Here is a 17,765-nt window from a genome sequence, read left to right on the forward strand (position 1 = left end):
CTGACCAGTTAAGAGGCGTTCGACATTTTCGTCCATAGAGAACTTCGAAAGGAGCCTTGCCCAAGCTAGCTTGATAACTATTGTTATAAGAAAACTCCGCGAATGGAAGGCAATTCTCCCAACCCATTCCGAACGAGATGACAGAAGCTCGGAGCATATCTTCCAGAATTTGATTAACTTGTTCTACTTGACCACTTGATTGAGGGTGGAAGGCGGTGCTAAAAGAGAGACGAGTTCCCATAGCATTTTGGAAACTTTCCGAAAATCAAGAGGTGAAGAGACTCCCACGGTCTGAGTTAATTTCCAATGGGACACCATGAAGGGACACTATTCGGGAGATGTATAAATCGGCTAGCTGGCTAGCAGTGATACTCTCACGAATAGGTAGAAAGTGGGCTACTTTGGACGACGATCCCTCTTTTGGTCCTGGGAAACCCAGTGATGAAATCCATACTGATTTTATCCCATTTCCACTCGGGAATAGCCAAAGGTTGAAGGGTGCCAGTAGGCCGTTGATGCTCTGCTTTAACACGACGACAGACGTCGCAGCTAGCAATGTATTGAGCGATTTCTCTTTTCATCCTAGTCCACCAAAACCTCTGGCGTAGGTCTTAATACATTTTAGTACTACCGGGATGAATGGTGAGAGGGGATTCATGAGCTTCCTTAAGGATCAACTGGCGTAGATGTTGTTTCTTGGGAACCACCAAACGGTTCTCGAAGAAGACAACACCTCGCTGATCCATGGAAAAACATTTAGCAACTCCGCTAGCAATGTTTTCCTTAATTCGGAAAATGCCCTTATCACGCTTCTGGGCAGCTATGATTTGATCCGTAAGGTTAGGCTTCGCCACCAGGGTGGATAGAAATCCTCGAGGAACAATGTGAAGATTAAGCTTACGAAATTCCTCATGGGGAAGTGGTTGACTTTGTTGTAACATCAGGTTGTTACAATAGGACTTACGACTTAGTGCATCAGCCATGACATTGGCTTTGCCCGGGGTGTAAGTTATTCTTAAGTCGTAATCCGAGATCAACTCGAACCAGCGTCTTTGCCTGAGATTCAAATCTGGTTGGGTGAAGATATATTTCAAACTTTGGTGATCGGTGAAGATCTTGCAACGATTACCGAGAAGTTAATGTCGCCAAGTTTTAAGTGCATGGACTACAGCTGCAAGCTCTAGATCATGTGTGGGATAATTTTCCTCATGTGGGTGTAATTGCCGTGAAGCATAGGCAATTACCTGACGATCTTGCATGAGTATGCAACCTAGTCCTTGTCGCGAGGCATCGCAATAGATAATAAAGTCCTTGGAGAAATCTGGTGGTACTAGTACGGGAGCATATGTCAGGCGTCTTTTCAGTTCCTGAAAGCTGAACTCGCACTGTGGGGTCCACTCGAACTTTTTATCTTTCTTGAGGAGTTCAGTTAGAGGTTTAGCAACCTTGGAGAAATTCTCAACGAAGCGGCGGCAATAGCTCGCTAACCCAAGGAAGCTCTGAACTTGCTTGACCGTCTCAGGTGGAGTCCAATCAAGGACGGCTTGAACTCGCTCGGGATTGACAGCAATACCCTTACCAGAGATTACATGGCCTAGATAGGTCACTTCTGGCAACCAGAATTCACACTTGGAGAATTTGGCATAAAGGTGATGCTCTTGAAGTTTCATCAATACCAGCCTTAGATGTTCGGCATGTTCCGCTTCATTCTTGGAGTAGATGAGTATGTCATCGAGGTATACTACGACGAATTTATCCAAATACTCCATGAAGACCGAGTTCATTAACCGGGAGAAGGTAGCTGGGGCATTGGTTAAACCGAAGGACACAACGGTGTACTCGTATTGGCCATAACGACTAACAAAGGCCGTTTTGGGAATGTCCCCGTTTCTGATTTTGATCTGATGGTAGCCTAACCTCAAATCCATCTTGGAAAAGACTGAGGATCCAGCAAGATGATCATATAGATTGTCGATCCTGGGAAGCGGATACTTGTTCTTGATGGTGACCAAGTTGACAGGTCGGTAATCTACAACCATTCGATCCGTTCCATCCTTCTTCTTGATGAAGAGGACGGGGAAAGCCCAAGGAGAGGAACTAGGACGGATGAAACCCTTTTTAAAGGACTCATCGAGTTGGTTCTTAAGCTCGGCTAGTTCTAAGGGTGCCATCTTGTAGGGTCGTCTAGAAATTGGAACGGTTCCTGGAACAAGGTCTATCACAAAACTCGACATCCCTGTCAGGTGGAACACCTGGCAGTTCTTCTGGAAAGACATCCGGAAAGTCTTGGACTACCGGAACATCTTCAAGGTCTGGAAGGGGGTTGGCATTTAGGGAGTAAAGCTCGCGCTTGGCCACTCGAGTTAAGACATTGACTGTCTTGCCCGATGGGTGAGTAAGTTGAACGGTTCTAGTGGCACAATCAATCTTAGCATAATGAGCTGACATCCAGTCCATACCCAAAATGATGTTTATGTCCAAGGACTTGAGAGCTATTAAGGATGTGTAACACCCCGGATGTGATTTACCCAATATGTACTCCAACTCTTGCCGTTTCCGGCCTTAAGTTATTTTATTTTCTCAGGTTCGGGTTTTTGTCTCTGTGTGTTGTTATCGTTGTCATGCATCTCATATCATGTCATCATGTGCATTGCAATTGCATACGTGTTCGTATCATGCATTCGAGCATTTTCCCCGTTGTCCATTTTGCATTCCGGCGCTTCGTTCTCCTCCGGTGGTCATTTCTACCTTTCTTTCGTGTGTGGGGATTAAACATTTCCGGATTGGACCGAGACTTGCCAAGCGGCCTTGGTTTACTACCGGTAGACCGCCTGTCAAGTTTCGTACCATTTGGACTTCGTTTGATGCTCCAACGGTTAACCGAGGGACCGAAAAGGCCTCGTGTGTGTTGCAGCGAACACCCCTCCAAGTTGGCCCAAAACCCACCAAAACCCTCTCCATCATCTAGAGCGTTCGATCACGATCGCGTGGCCGAAAACCGCACCTCATTTGGACACTCCTAGCTCCCTCAATGTCTATATAAAGAACCCCTCCTAAAAATCGCGGATCCCCTCCATCCCTAACCTCAGATCCTCTCCCTCCGCGCGCCGGACAGCGTCCGCCGGCGTCGGACGTGTCCGCCCAGCCCCGCCGCCGCCACGTGCCGCCACCCTGTTCGCCACCGCCCGTGCCCACATTGCCGCGCTGCGCGGGCCCGCAAGGCCCGTGGCCGGCCCTCCCGCCGCCCGACTGGGCCGAGCCGCCCCAGCCGGCGCCGCCCGCATCTTCCCCGCGCCCGGCCACTCCGGCCGCCGACACCAGCCACCCCGCCACTCGACGCTGGCAGCCGCGCGCCCGACCGACGCGCCGCCTCGCCCGCTGTCCGCCGCCTCCCGGCGCCGCCATCGCCACAGCGGGCGAACCTCGTAAATCGTGCCCGGATCCCGATCTGGATCTGAGATCCAAAACTCAGTTGACTTTCTCCCTAACCCTAATTTTTTTTCTATGTTCTTCGTGCCGTAACTCCTCATCTATAGCTCTGTTTTGGGCATATAGCATATCAAAATGTTCGTCTCAGAGAGCACATCATTTAATCTCATTGCATCATTTTCATTTGAGTTCATCTTGATGCCCGAAATGCTGTTAGAAGAGTGCTATTTGAGATATTTGTCAGATCTGCTGCTCCAATTAGATATTTGTCATTTTTGCCATGATTATTGTGTGCATGATATGCCCCTGAGCTCTACATTTGTTTTGTTATATGTTTTGCCATATATCCAGAGGTGCAACCCATGTATTTTTGTGATGTGTGTGGTGACTAGCACAAGCTTGCAAAGTGAGGCATTTGTTAATGCTGATTTCAGGGACTTAGCATTTCCACTAAGTCCTTCAGCTGGTTATCTCATATGGTCATATGTTCATGTTGTTTCCTAGTGATCCGTGCCTCTTTTGACGATGATCAGTAAGGATGTTTTGTTAATCTTGTAGTGCTCTATCCATCCATATCTTTGTTTGCAATTATGGAGCACCCTAGCTTGAGTCAATCGAGCTCTACTTTTGTCATTTCGTGAATCTGGGCAGATTGTCTACTTGTTAGCAATTTTGCCGAGGATGTTGTAGTTGATCCGTGCATGCTATGGTATCGTTCTTGCCATGTCTAGCTTGCATTTTGTGTATTCTTGATGGTGTATGCTTAGATTGTCATGACTTTCTCTGTAGTGAGTGCATCGAGCTCGTAAACATGCCTACTTGATATCTGTTTTCAGCATGCTCCAGTTTTCACTAAGTCTGAGAACTGATTATGTTTTTGCCATGTTCACATGCTTGCAATTGTATTTTCTGATCCCTTTTGGCTCAAGGTCACGAAGGGACTTTTGTTAAGCTCTTTGAGTAGCTCCATGCCATGCTTTACTCCTCCATGTTCAGATCCTGTAACATATTGTTTTCATGCTCCAAAGGGTGCTATCTGATCTGAAATTCCACACAAGTGTTAATTTCACTAAGTCTGAAATCCGTTTGCCAAATGCATTTTTGCCATGCTTGTTTGAACCTGTTAGTGGATGAATTGGGCGTAGCTCAGTGCTAGACTTTTGTTAAGCTTCATGAATGCATCCCTGCCATGTTTGGGTGCTGTAGCATGTTCATCTTGTTGCATTTAGATGGCTACTTGCTGTAAATTGTAGAACGTGGCCATATTTGAATTGCTTGCCATTTCCAAACCGTAACTCCGATTCCGGCGTTCTTTATATCGTTTTCAAGCGATTTCATCTCATCTTTCCAGTGGCACACTTGGATTTCCAAGTTGAGGCCAGGTTCATGCATCTCTTGTCAAATCTTGCATATGCATCCCGCATCACATCCCACATAGCATACCATCCTTGCATCATATTGTTTGAGCTTTGCACGTGGTTGATTGTGTTCCATTTGCTTGTTTGTCTTGTTTGGGTAGAGCCGGGAGATGAGTTCGCTAACGAGGAGCCCGTTGAGTTTGCTTTCGAGGATCCAGTCAACTCTGACAACTTTGCAGGCAAGATGATCATACCCTCGAAATCACTACTATCTTTGCTTTGCTAGATGCTCGCTCTTTTGCTATGCCTATGCTACGATGCCTACCACTTGCTTATCACGCCTCCCAAATTGCCATGTCGAACCTCTAACCCACCATGTCCTAGCAAACTGTTGATTGGTTATGTTACCGCTTTGCTCAGCCCCTCTTATAGCGTTGCTAGTTGCAGGTGAAGATTGGAGACCGTTCCTTGTTGGAACATTTATTTACTTGTTGGGATATCATTATATTGCCTTGTTATCTTAATGCATCTATATACTTGGTAAAGGGTGGAAGGCTCGGCCTCTCGCCTAGTGTTTTGTTCCACTCTTGCCGCCCTAGTTTCCGTCATATCGGTGTTATGTTCCCAGATTTTTGCAATCCTTACGCGGTTGGGTTATTATGGGAACCCCTTGATAGTTCGCCTTGATTAAAGCTTTTCCAGCAATGCTCAACCTTGGTTTTACCATTTGCCACCTAGCCTCTTTTTCCCTTGGGTTTCCGGAGCCCGAGGGTCATCTTATTTTAAACCCCCCCCCCAGGGCCAGTGCTCCTCTGAGTGTTGGTCCACCTGTCAGCTGCCGGTGGCCACCAGGGGCAACTCTGGGCTGGCCTACCTGTACCTAAGACAATCTGAGTGTGCCCTAAGAACGAGATATGTGCATCTCCTACCAGGATTTGTCGGCACATTCGGGCGGTGTTGCTGGATTTGTTTTAACCTGTCGAAGTGTCTTGAAGAACCGAGATACCGAGTCTGATCGGAACGTCTCGGGAGGAGGTCTATTCCTTCGTTGACCATGAGAGCTTGTCATGGGCTAAGTTGGGACTCCCCTGCAGGGATTTGAACTTTCGAAAGCCGTGCCTGCGGTTATGGGCAGATGGGAATTTGTTAATGTCCGGTTGTAGATAACTTGAACCTTAACTTAATTAAAATGAATCAACCGTGTGAGTTACCATGATGGTCTCTTCTCGGCGGAGTCCGGGAAGTGAACACGGTGTTGGAGTAATGCTTGCCGCAGGATGCCCTCTAGTTACTCGTTCGCGCTTTGCCTCCTCTTCTCGCTCTCTTTTGCAAACAGGATAGCCACCATATATGCTAGTCTCTTGCTGCAGCTCCACATATTTACCTTGCCTTTCCTATTAAGCTTAAATAGTCTTGATCGCGAGGGTGTGAGATTGCTGAGTCCCTGTGGCTCACAGATTACTTCCAAACCAGATGCAGGGCCTAATGATTCCTCTCTAGGTGACGCGCTTGAGCTCAAGTGGGAGTTCGACGAGGACTCTCAATGATACTACGTGTCTTTCCCTGATGATCAATAGTGGTGCCCAGTTGGGGTGATCGGGACCGTGTCGCATGTTGGGTTATCTTTTATTTTGGCGCCGTAGTCGGGCCATTAGTGTTTGAATGTTGTAATGTTATTTATGCACTTTGATTAACGTGGCGAGTGTAAGCCAACTATGTATCTCCCCTTTATTATTTATGTTACATGGGATGTTGTGAAGATTGCCTAACTTGCGACATCGCTTTCAATGCAGTTATGTCTCTAAGTCGTGCCTCGACACGTGGGAGCTATAGCCGCATCGAGGGTGTTACAGGATGCAAGGAAGACAAGTCTATCGACAAGAATTTCGTTCCCATAGCTTACTCTAGAAGTTTGCCATCTAGAGCCAGGGGTTTGAATTTCCATGGTAGAGGGCATGTCACAGAATGTCGTGTTATGCAATCGAGCATAGTTCTCGGATATGAATGAATGAGATGCTCCAGTATCGAAAAGAATAGATGCCGGATGGCAGTTAACAAGGAGCGTACCAAGGACGACGTTAGGATCCTCATGAGCCTCCTCGGCTGAAACATTGTTGACATGGCCATGTGTAGTAGTGACCGGCTTGGCGTAGAATGTCTTTCCCGCGGGGTTACCACGGCCAACGGACTTTCCAGTTTGATTGGGGTTGTTGTTCTGGGGACACTCTCGGCTATAGTGACCCGGCTCTCCACACTTGAAACATGTCACCACATTGGGGCGTGGAGCAGCATTAGCAGCGGGGCCACCATAGGGCTTGGGCGGTGCAAATTGCTGGTTGGGACGAGGCGCCTCAAAGGATGGCCTCGGGATGAACCTGGGTGGCAGTGCCGTGCTTGGGATCCACACCCGGTGCTTCTGAGCTCCAGAGCCGGATGAAGAGCCAAAATCACGGGAGTGCTTGCATGAAGCGTCATAATCAGTCTGGCCTGTCTCAGCACTAATGGCTTTATTGACCAACTTCTGAAAGGAGGTGCACTCGTGCAGACGAAGATCGTGGCGAAGCTCAGGGCTAAGTCCCTTGTGGAACCTTGCCTGCTTCTTAGCGTAAGTAGATACCTCTTCAGGGGCATAATGTGCCAGATTCCCAAATTCACGATTATATGCATCCACAGTCAGTCTTCCTTGGGTGAAATTGCAGAACTCCTCCCTCTTGTGATCCATGAGACCTTCCGGAATGTGATGCTCACGGAAAGCCTCACTGAATTCAGCCCAGGTAGTAATTTGGCCGACCGGGCGCATAGCTTCGAAGTTTTCCCACCAAAGGCTAGCAGGGCCTTCAAGATGATAGGAAGCATAAGTAACCTTGTCGGCTTCGGCTACGTTGGCAGAACGTAGCTTGTGGGTGATGCTGTGAAGCCAGTCATCCGCGTCGAGGGGCTCGACGGAATGGTTAAACTTTGGTGAGTACAGCTTGATAAAGTCATTGATTGACACCAAGTCATTTTGTGGATGGCGTGAAGTGTTCTGCTCAATTCACTCCAGCAAGCGGTTAGTCTCATGCTTGTTTCTTTCCGCCTCCAGCATCACTTCGGCCAGAGAGGGCGGGTGAGGCAGATTTTCACCCCTAGCTGCACTGGCTTCCCCCTGCTCCGGGGCAGCAGGGTTGCTGCGGTTGTTGACCATCCTAGGAGAAAACAAGACAACGGTTTAGATAAGGATGGCTCAAACGTAGCAAGGAAGTGCAGAATGTAATGGATAACACGGAATGCAGAGATGTTCATCCGTATGTCATGGTAATATAAAACTACCATATATATATACCAACGGTCATACACATCATACATTGTTTAGTACAAGCCCAGGCTACACTACAACTATGATGAAAGACGTTACATCTCATCGGAGGCATTCCAAGCTCCTATACATTATTTTTCTACACCTCCGGAATTGATTACACACAAAGTCATATTCCACAAGTCACGCAGGACAGTGAAGATACAACTATTACAATACTAGTGGTACTACTACTAACTCAGACAGCTCCGTACTAGTCCTCATAGAAGTCACCTCCATAGCCTGGAAGTTCAACGTGATCATCTGGGAACAGACGGTCCTGAGGAGCTTGTGGACCATAGGGGCTAGGATGAGGTCTTGGACCAACAAACGGTGGCCTGCGGGGACCACGGGGTGGGGTGATGCCTCCCACATCACGCCAATCCACCATGTCTGGCAGAGCAGATCTCACAGGATACAGATCCCTTGTATCCATACATCCAGCTTGCACCGCAGGTGCAAACCGAGTCAATGTGACCCAATGATCAGCACGGGTATTGAAAAGCTCCAACCTGAAGGCCCGATTCTCTCGGTCCTTATCTTCGAGCATCTCGGCAGTGGTACGAGTTAATGAGTCCTCCTGAGTGGAGTCAGCATAGATAGCCTGAAGATACCCTTGCGCTCCCGGAAGTGAAGCTGGCATGTAACGGAAGTCGGTGTTCCGAAGCATGCCAGTCCGGACTCGCATGATGGTCATCATGGAATAGGCAGCATCATGTACAGCCATCTCAACAGTAACCCCGAGTCCATAGGAACAGTGGAGGGGCTCGGTAGATCCAGGATAAGAAGGTAATATCCTGACGGTGCAGAAATATTGGCTTTGATTAAAGTCTCGGAATTTCTCTTCGACGGTGTATTCGGGATACCAACGGTAACCCGTCTCGATCATTACCCAGACTAACATAGAAGTATGACCGGGCACGTCGAGGCACCGGGTCAGGCGAACCACTTGGTTTTGAGCACGGTTGGCCATCTAAAAGCACAACCACAATGCAAAGACATTAGAATTTCTAGGGAAAATTGGACAGCGTAACGGCTGTAAATGCTCAGAAAAAGATTTGAGACATCCACAACAGTTTGCAATACCACTCAACAACATCATATCAAGGTTCTGATTCAACTGGCAACATACTAAAAGTAGTAGAAAATGTACTGAGGCTTGCAACAACAATCCTATGAGCTACTACGGATTAGTAACACGTGAACCTGATAGAAGAAGAGAGCCTAGTCCTTAACCCATGTTGAATGAGAAGAGAATGACTCAGATCAGAGGCATAAGGTAAAGGAGTAAAATAGCCTTACGTTCCCTTCCACAATCAATTCCCCTACATATAACTAAAGCATTTCTAGACTCGACATCGACCAGTTTGGCTCAATGAACCTACAAGCAGTCCGGCTCTAATGCCAATGCTGTTAGGACCCCGATTCCAAGCCACATCGATCTAGCCGGTAACACATCATATCACTTTGCGGCCTCACGCACGGTATCCCACGGGTGTCGCCTTACCATGGCCCGGGACCGTTTGCGCCTTTTGGCTCACGTATATGATAGTGTCGCTAGCATCCATATGACAGAGAACCCGGGCCGACATGGCTAGTCGTGAACCCAAAGCGGCACAGACCTATGGAGACAGGCATACATGAATCACATCGAGCATGTCGGTCATCAGCGAGTGATTCCTGGCTGTAGCACTGGGCTAACAGGACTCCGGGGAAACCCGGGCTATAGCAGGCTAGGAAGGACTCCGGATGTCACCGCGTGACATTTCCCCAAAGGGACAGACATAGGAACGACGTGAAACACATGCCGGCCAGTCAATTGTCCTGAGCAGTAGTGCTGGGCTAGCAGGACTCCGGTGAACCGGGCTGTAGCGGACTACTATGGCTCGAGGAACACTAGACTACATTTCCCCATAAGAAAGGCTGCCAAGGATAAACAACTAGATTGTCGGATCCCACTCATACCAAGCATTTCAATCATACACACCATATGCCCGATATGAGTACATACAACATGGCATCACAACAAAACTCTACAACTCAAGTACTTTATTTAAAGGCTCCAGAGAGCCATACATAACATGTTCATACAGATAGGGGTCACATGACCCGACACTCAAGTCATACAATCATACAAGCGCATGCGGAAGCAACTAGTCTGAGTACTGACACTAGAAAGAAAGAAGGCTTCTCGAAGCCTGATTATCTACATAGGGCCCTCCATGGCCAGGACCACCACCTGGGTGGCTAGTCACTCGTCGACGTCAAGGTCTACGTAGAACCCATCGGAGGGGGCGGTGTTGTCGTCTGAAAACAGTAATTAAACAAACATGAGTACAAAGGTACTCAGCAAGTCTTACAACAGAACCTACTATACATGCTCATTCTCAAGAAGGTGCTGGGGTTATTGCAGCAAGCCAGCTTTGACTTTTGGCTAAGCTATCCTACAAAACTCCACTAGTAAAATAGTTTTCGCACACGAGTCCACTACTCACCAACACAATACTCCACCGGGGATCCTCTCTCGTCATCCTACGAGAGGGCCATCCTCGGTACTCACACTTATCTTGAGTCTTTTAGTAGTAACCATTAACTTGTCTATGAACTGTATAGGCAACCAAGTAGTCCTTTACCGCGGATGCGGCTATTCGAATAGTTTTATACCCTACAGGGGTGTACTTCGTCACACATGTTTCCACCACTTAGCGTCTGCATACGACATGTGCTCGGCAGACTTCAAGCAGAAGCTGACGTGGGTGTAGACCACGACCTGACTAACCGCGCAAGTCTCTAGTCTAGGTTTATCGCCTATTCAGGTTCCATCCACAAGGAAATCCGGCCGGGTTGTCCTCAGCGGCCCCAAACGATGTGTACAGGGTCCCGAGACGCCAAACGGGCGCCCGGCATACCCGGCCACAGTGTATCTACTGCATCATAGCCCTCCCCTAGGGTCAGTGCTACGCACGGCTGCCAACACATAACCTACAAACACCAGAAACTAGTTGCAACTCCTGGACAGAGGGCGAGAGGGGTCAGTAAGTCGAGCGGGGTCATATTTCAGGGCCCAATGTGTGGTAGTAGCTGAATCTTAAATCACGCATACAGATCTCAGTTCTTATGGACGGTCTCAATGAAACAACCCACCATGTATTCCTACATGGCCTCTCATTGATACCTTTACCAAAACATGTTCAACACATCCCTCACATTACCGACATAAACATTCCACTCTAGCCCATCACCTAGATGAACCAGACCTGACACAACTCTAAGCATAGCAGGCATAGCAAGGTAGGAATCACATACATGGCCCAATCAACTCCTACACATGCTAGTGGGTTTCATCTAGTTACTGTGGCAATGACAGGTCATGCAGAGGATAATGGTTCAACTACTGTAGCACACAACAGTTTAAATCGCATTGTCTTAATGCAGTAAACAAGAGCAGAAGTGAGAACATGGGTTTGTATCAGAATGATCAATGGGTTGCTTGCCTGTTGTAGAGGTAGTATGGTACTGCCCTTCAGACGGATACTCGGGGTTATCCTCGGAGGCAGAACCTACCACGAAAGACACACCGAACATAATCAACACATGGCAATATGCAACAATATGATGCATGCTATGACATGGCAATATGAAAGTGTCATGGCCTAATGCAAGCTAAAACAGAAGGGGATGAACTCATTTGAATCAAAGATTCAAATGTTAGCTCATTAAACATGGCCTTATTAGTGCATTACCTTATTCTGCTTAAACAGCAAGGTTAACTTGTTTTGTCATGCATGAAACCATTACAGATGGATAGATTGAATTTTTCTGATCATTTTTCATATATAAATCTTTGCATTTGGAGCTATGGTTGATTTTCTATGATTTTTAGAAGTTTTGGATATTTTCTGGAATTCTCTATATAAAAATAAATCCAGAAATTAGTTATTGCGTCAGCAGTGCGTCAGGGTGACGTCAGTGGTCAACGGGGACGTCCAGGTCAACCTGACCAGTGGGTACCGCGTGTCAGCAATTATTTAAACTAACTAAATTTAGTTAAAATTAATCTGGGTTAATTAGCAGAGGGGGGGCCCACTTGTCATTGACGCAGGGGAGTCAACCTGGGCCCACCAAGGGGTCAAACAGGGTCAAACTCGCCGACGTTTAGCCGCCGGCAAGGCCAGACGCGCCGGACGGCTGCGGGTTTCGTGCTCCGGCAACCAAAACGACGGCAGAGAGCATCTACGCATAGTTGGGAGCAAGCTGCATCGAGTGGTGGTAGTGGGTGGAGCTATGGTGGCCGGAAACCTCGCCGGCGACGACCTTGGCGACCGCGGGAGTTCGGGCGAGGCCGAAACCGAGGCTGGGGGGCACGGCGAGGCGCGTGGAATGGTGCTATGGGCTCCTGCGGGTGCGGTGAGTGTGTTGGTCGCAATGGTGTGGCCGGTGGGTGGCCGGAGACACATCGGCGACGAGCTTGGTGGCGGTGGGTGCTCGAGTGAGCGTGGTACGATGCACACGATGCAGGAGGGGGTTAATGGAGAGGGGGAGGACGGAGCTGGGCTCATGGCGGTCATGTAGAAATAGACGGCGCCATCGGGGACGAGCTGATGCGGTGGCGACGACGAAGAGGATCTCCGACGATGGCGGAGTTGGGCGAGGTTGTTGCAGAGGCTGCGGGGCAAGCGAGCGCTCGGTGCTCGGCTTGCTCAAAGGAGTGGAGGGCGGCGGAGCTTTTGGACACGGTGGCTCGGCGCGGGGACGACGGAGGGCGCGACTATGGCGGTGAGACGGCGGCAGGTGCGTCGGCCATGGTGCGGGAGAGCGAGGGAGAGAGGCAGGGGGGTGAGTGAGGTGTCCGCGGGGTCGGGGCGGCAACATGGAGCCTATCCAGCGTCCAGGCGCGTGACGCGGCAAGCTGCTGGCGCTGTGGCGAGCTTGCGCCCGCCAGCGTCAGCTCTCTGCCTGCCTGGCGGGGACGAAGCAGCTGGCTGGCATGGGCCAGCACAGCGCTGGGCCGCCAGGTGGGCCGGCTGATGGGCTGCGGCCAGGTAAGTTCTCTCCCTCTCTTTTAATTTCTGTTTTTTTATTTTTATTTATTCTGTAACTTTAGGGCTTTATTAAAAATACTAAAACGTTTCCAAAAATCCTGAAAATAATTGTGGGCTCTGTTTAGAATATTTCCAACAGCCCACACTTATTTCCAGAATTATTTGAGCATTTAAATTATTTTATAGCATTTAAATTCCCAAAATCATATACTTATGATTTAATTCAATGACCTTCTGTTGACCTAGAAAATTGTGCACCAATTTTGCCAGAGGTTCTAACCCAAGACAAAGAGAGTGAACTTTTTAGAAGGGCATTTCAGGTTCATTGAAGATAATTTTAGTAAACCCTAGTTGTTTCCAGGGGGTGTTGGGGTTTCTGTCTTCCCCATTTCAAATATAAGAGGAATTTAAACATGATGCACACTCTAATGGTTGAACTAGCTAGGGTGTGACAGTTAACCAACCCACCAGACCTTAACCAAACCCCGGCCAAGCTTCTCATGTAAGATAGCCACACAGTGACCCGACACCTTTTGGTAGTCGATGCCCAACCTATCAGCCTAGCATGTCGGTCACGCGCCAGTGACCGGCCCCTAAATAGTCTTTTTCACAAGAGTGCGAAGGAAGACTCCGTCCCCTTTTTCTATAAAAAGGGCACGCTAGCCTCAAAGCAGCACAACACCGCCTCCACCCCAAACCGAGCTATAATGCCTGGACCCATTGTTCACAATGAGAGCACAGCAACCAACCTTGGAGGTTTTGTGACCATGCTAGCAAACCTCACCCACCGTGCCTTCGCGTTAGAAGAACCCCCAGAATATGTTGTGTACCAGGGGTCCATGAGCGGTGAGAGCCGTCAATTTTGGGCCACTGTGCACGTCTATGGTAGGGGTCTATCACCAGAACGCCCCTACAGGTTCACCGGAAGGACAACTTCCTTTGAGCCACAAGCCATCCAACTAGCTGCTCGAGAAGCTATTGTTCAACTCCGGCACTTGTCGCCCAGAGTTAACTGTCGCTCATTCTACTACTACCCCAGTCGTGACGGGTATGGTAGACCACCCCAAGTTGCCAACGGAGATCATGATACGGATCCTGCATTATTGCATCTGGTGCGCTATGTAAGTGCACTAGAGGAACTGTTCGATCAAATCACCCTTGATCTGATCGCAGCTCGAGGAGAACTGATCCGCCGAGCCCCAGCAAGAAGAGAAGATGAGCCCGACGCCGATAACCCAGTCGTGCTATTCGGACAGCCAATCGAGACCTTGAGGTCAGCCCGAGCCATCGACCAAGGTGCTTTGATGACCTTGAAGTGGTTCGTCGCCTTTTGGGAACACGCTCCAACGGGATTGTGGCCAACAATCCCCGAGATGGTCATCATCGCTACCCCGACCCTGCAGTTCCTCAACCCCCTGCAGCTAACTCCGACGATGAAACCCGTGGAGAAGCCTCGACAACCACAAGGAACGCCTGCTTAGATATAAACGAGGTGGACTAAGTCACTCAAGTAGTACCGAGTCTTAGTATGTCCACACCCTGTAAATTGTGTGATCTTGTATCGCCACAATGTTGTCTGCATGTGCGCCCCTATTTTAAATAGTAGCTGTGCCTAAGTATGTTGATGTACAATTGCATTTTTAATTCCGGGCGTAGCTATCAAAAACCAACCCCGACGGCACCCACAGTAACACGTCACTTTTGTGAGATGTGTGTATCTGTGGCCTGGACCCCGACCCCATGAAAGCAGGACCGACAAACTAGTACCCCTCACCGTGGTATATAACCCAGCCCAGTTGCTATATAAAAGGCCACCTCGTGACCTTGCCAAGTACCCCTCACCTTGTGCACCACCCTATCAACCATTTCTTGCCATGCCGAGCCCTAGCATTTATCTGAGAACCCCAGATGCAACCCCGGGGAGTTTCGTTAAAATATTGTGGGACTTTACCTACAGTACCATGGGTTCTACCCAGCCACCCCAGTACGAGCTGCTCAAATCGAGGATCACCTCATCCACCTCGAAATATTGGGCAGTAGTGCACATCCCTCCTGTAAACTCAAACCAAGACCTAACGGAAGTGTCCTTCCTGGGGAAATCTATGCCGACTCCGCAAATGGCCATAGAAGCTGCTGCACATGAAGCACTTGTTCGCCTTCGATTCACGGTACCTTATGCCAGCGAATGAGGGTATTATTACTTCCCAAGCCATGCTGCACTCGGATAAGTAGCATCCTTTCCCGGTGGACGAATTGAGAGAGACCCAATACTGGCCAACCTTGTCCAGTATGTCATCGCTCAAGAACGTTTGACCCAGCGAGTAATGCGCTATCTCCAGAGCCTTGCTGATTTAAATCCTCAGATCGCCATTGGCAGACCACTGAGGCCCGACCAGGAGAGACGTATTCATGGACTAGTCAATCCGCTTCCCCCGATAGAAGAGGAGTGTGTCCCAGTGCCAGAGATGTTTTCTCGGGACCCTGTCCAGTTACCGTTTTCATTCTAGACGTCACCGCTATGTTTATTGTTCTAGCAATTATTTTCGTGTTGTAACTTATGCGTGGTATCTTGAGTTTGTGCGGCGGATACGTTATTTGGTTTCAATCAATATGAGTGGTTTTTACTGCTATTGATTTAACTAATTTTCACTCGCAATAAATCCCGAATTGAGATCTCTTTTCCCTGAGTTGCTGCAGCGTATATCTCCTCATGACATGGATTTTTATTCCCGCAGCACCACGACAGCAGACTCACAACCACAACCACTCGAACACATACACTGCTTGCGAAACCTCGTAACCGTCTTACATCTAACTGATCACCTCCCTAGCACACCACAGTCTCTGAAGGAGAGATTAGTGGGTAATCATCCGGGGTGCACGTTACCTCCAGCACACCGACAACAGTTAGCACCCGACACCACACCTAATCCTCGTGATCACCACCACCGCGGAGAGCCAACACTTGAGCGACAGCATCACGACGATCATCAAGGATCATCGCGCACAGGAGCACGGAGAACCCCAGCAATGCCGCCAGCCCTCTGCACACCAGGATCATGTACGAGTCTGACACCGCCCCCGCCATTAGAGCCTCATCTCGAGCTTCTGTAAACGGAAAAGGAGGAGGATGAAGGAGTAGGAGAAGCGAGGCCAGGTGTGAGGAAGAAGAGAGAAGCACCTCGGCCGTTTTATAGCTCGAGATCGGTGTACGGTGGGCGAAGTCCACCAGCGCCGCTCGTCGCCCGATCGCCGGTGTTCGTAGGCGAATCTGCGAGCAGTGCTGATAGCGCGCTGGCCCGCGAGGTGAGTGCACTACGCCGGCAGCTAGCACGCCGTGCACTACCGCAGTACGGCCGAGATGACCTACGCGCTAGACGTCGCCGGTGGAGAAAGCACGGGAAAGCGCGCACGAGAGAGGAAGAAGAAGAGACTGACAGTGGGCCTCGGGTCCACTTGTCAGCCAGAGAGAGCACTGTGCCCTCGGGTACGGCCAGCATATTTTAGAGTTTAGAATTTACTCTAAATTTACTGTATCCAACATAGAAATCTCTCGTTTTTCCCCTAACTGTGGATTTTTCCACGCAACACCAGTGTTCCACACTGTAGTTTTGCAACACTTATTGCCCTCTCACTGTAGCCACATTTTATTGCATAGTACAGTGTTTTTTGGTAAGAGTATTTAAAAAAAACAGCTTTTAGCAAATCTTGAGGACGAGATTTTTCTTAAGGGGGGTAGTGTTGTGACACCGCAAAAATTTAAACATGATTTGTCTATTAAAATTTTGCCAGGAAATTAAAATTTTCATTTTCTGGTTTTTCCTTGATTCCAGAACCACTTCTTTCTTTGATTTTTATGGAGTTTTTACCCCAAGTGAAAACTTTCCAAATGTATTATTGGACTTGCCTTTTCCCTCAAGAAAAACATTTCTATTATCAGTGGATTTATTTGCATAATTATTTCTCTCTGAGCTTTATTCCTTAAAAGTGATTTTTCTTAAATTTTGGAGCGCTATTTGCACTACAACCCTTTGATAAATTTATTTAAAATTTCAACCAAGATTTGCGGATGTCATGTGATCTTTTTAAATCACTTTTATGCAAAAATATATTTCATTCATTGGATATTTTGAACTTTAGCCCAAGTTTTCAAAACTGGTCCAATTGGCAATTTTTCACTACAACCTATTTAAATATTTCTTTAAAGCTTCCACCAAAATTATGGGATGTTAGTGGTAGAATATAATTCAACTTTATGCAAAACCCAGTGATGTTCTTTGAAAAATTTGAGTGAATCAACCTCATCTTCTTTCTGGTCCAGTTTGGCTTTTTCTACTGCAACCCTATTTTATTTTTCTCTAGTTTCCTTGAGCTTTCTCCTGCTTATAACCCACCCTACAAAACCCTTAAGTCCAGGAGAGGGGACCCATTGGAGGATTTTAAGTAAATGCAATGAGGCCTTTTTCTTTCTGTCCAAAACTGAGTATTTACAAAACTTGCATTAGCAAGTTTCTGGCTTTGCCCAAATGACCTTGCCATCATCACCTACATCTAGAGAGGCACTGATCTGGAGTTTTTGGCCACCCCAAGAGTTGCCTAGAT

This window comes from Triticum urartu, chromosome 5A, assembly GCF_056163025.1.
Source record: "Triticum urartu cultivar PI428250 chromosome 5A, HENAU_Tu73, whole genome shotgun sequence".
Classification (NCBI taxonomy): Eukaryota; Viridiplantae; Streptophyta; class Magnoliopsida; order Poales; family Poaceae; genus Triticum; species Triticum urartu.